The sequence below is a fragment of the Podarcis liolepis genome (assembly GCF_965112155.1).
Source record: "Podarcis liolepis genome assembly, chromosome: 17".
Classification (NCBI taxonomy): Eukaryota; Metazoa; Chordata; class Lepidosauria; order Squamata; family Lacertidae; genus Podarcis; species Podarcis liolepis.
Window position 1 is genome coordinate 30,621,434 of NC_139571.1, and position 2,503 is coordinate 30,623,936.

Genomic DNA, 2,503 nt, shown 5'->3' on the forward strand with positions numbered 1-2,503 from the left:
GTTTCCTGGGTAGCTTTAAGCAGGTTCTGGGCAGTGTCAAGAGGCCCTGTTTATTTTTTAAAACATTTGCTTTCGTGAACGTATGAAAAAGGTGAAGATGTTAGTGTTTCTCTCTTTTCATCCAAAATGGAAATGTATAGTACTTAGGGCCTTGAGTCAGTGTTGCTGATTTATACCAGGTATCTTTAAGACCAAAGGTTGACTGAGGTTGGTGTAGTTAAGGCCCACCGATTATCTAACTGGGGATTTGGCTCAATAAAACACATTGCACTCAATTTTTTCCTATCCAAGTGTGATTAAGGAATGAGTCAACCATGCCAGGACTTGGATTGTGGTTCTATGGAATCTCAGTATTTTGACTGTGATGGGAGACCACTAAGCTGGTCTTTCTTCCTAATGGCTTCTTAAATTTCATTTTATTAAAAATGTGGCTTATGCACTCTAGTAAACAATTCTGTGCTAGAAGGAAGAATTCTAGCACAGCCCATGTTGCTGTAGTTATCACTGATGACACTTTATAGCGAGTAGAGAGGGCAGGAGTGCGGTACAAACTGTAGCTCTTAAGCCCCAGAGAAAACACATAATCAGTAAATGTTCCCCTTCAAGCAACTTTATACTAGCATATAAGTCTCCAAAAATAGGGAGATGTATAAGACAGATGTTGATAGTAGGCTTCTGGGACCAACAATTCTGAACATAGGCTTCATTTTGCTAACATGTCAGCTTCGTTAAGAAGAGAGGAAATACTGATGCAATTTATATAGGGATAACAACTAGGATAGATGGGTACTGGGAATGAAGATTGGGAAATCTTGCACAATGCAAATTCTTGTTATTGAAAACAGTGATTTGCAGCCTAATAATTTACGATGCATAATAGGCACATGGTCTTACGCCTTCTGAGATATCGTTCTATTATTGTCAACTGTATTAATCGCAAGTGCTATGTTTTAATATTTAGGGCTGATGCAACAGTTCATAGAATCATCAAATTGTAGAGATGGAAGGGACCCCAAGGGTCATCGAGTCCAACCCCCTGCAATGCAGGAAACTCAGTTGAAGCATCCATGACAGATGGCCACCCAACCTCCAAGGAATAATAAATAATAAATAATTTTTTATTTATACCCCGCCCTTCCCAGTTCAGAAAACTGGGCTCAGGGTGGCTAACAACAAATTTAAAACACTTAATTGATGCAACAAAAAACAGCATAAAATACAGTATAAAACGTGAATAACAATAAATTCAGAATTCAAAAATCAATTTAGGGGGGAAATCCATCCAATAAACATTAGATGATCACCAGGGCTAGCTGGCTAAATTAGTCCTATTTGGGCCAGCGAGGAGACCAGGGGAGAGTTAGCTGTGGGATCCCAGAGTGGGTAATCTTCATAAAAAGGGGAGGGGAGGGGAGGGGAAGGAAGGGGAATAAAAGATCAGTTCAAATTGAAAGCCAGGCGGAATAGCTCTGTCTTACAGGGCCCTGCGGAAGGAAGTTAAATCCTGGAAGGAGAGTCCACAACCACCTGAGGGAGACCATTCCACTGTCAAACTGCTCTTACTGTCAGAAAGTTTTTCCTGATGTTTAGTCGGAATCTCCTTTCTTGTAACTTTTGTGAAGTACAAAATATGAAGTACAAAATAACAGCCTCAGTAAAACCAATTTTTTGTTAATGGTGACAGGCTAGAAATTAACAATAACAGTAAGTCTAGAGATGCTACAACATTCAGATATATTGCTGCCTTTACTAGACCCCCCAAAGGAAGACATTCAAAAGGATCTCTTGACCAAGAAACAGCCTCATAAGGAGATAAATTATCCATCCTCCAACCATTTGATAGACTGTACAGTAGAAAAACACATAAAATGCTGCTTCCAGCTCTAATTGGGATCATCTTAATAGATGGTCCTGGTTGTGGGCAGGCTCTCAACCTGGTTCCCCCCACACTGGCGTGGGTGGAGCTATCGCCCTCACACCGGGGTGGCACCACAATCACCCAGGGCTATTGCCCAATCATGTCAAAGGGTGAAAAAAGTGGGGGAAAGTATAAAAGTGGCAGCGCGATGTGTGCCTGGCTCCTGCTTTGCGCTGCCGAACACCCGCCCACCCTCCCTTTAATTTAGATCATTTGGCCTTGCTGTGGACCTTGGTTGGTTGCCCAGCTTGAGTCTGGGGCTGGGTAGGAATTTTTTCCATTTGGCAAATTGGCACGGGCCACTTGGTTTTTGCCTACCGCTTAGTAATCGTCACAACTTTGTACGGTTAGGCGGTTAGGCATTGGCTTATGGTGAATGGGGGAGGGGAGGTCGGCCATCGTCTACCCTTCCAGTTTCCAGTTTTCCCTTTTTGAGCACCTCTTCTTGAACGCCTACAACAATCTTATTTCTAAGAGTAGCCAGCCATATGTATCTAGGAAGCCCACAGTGAGGCATTAGACAAACATTTATTTCCTTCAGGACAATAGCTGCAGGCACTTAATGTCTCGTCGAGCGGCTTCTCT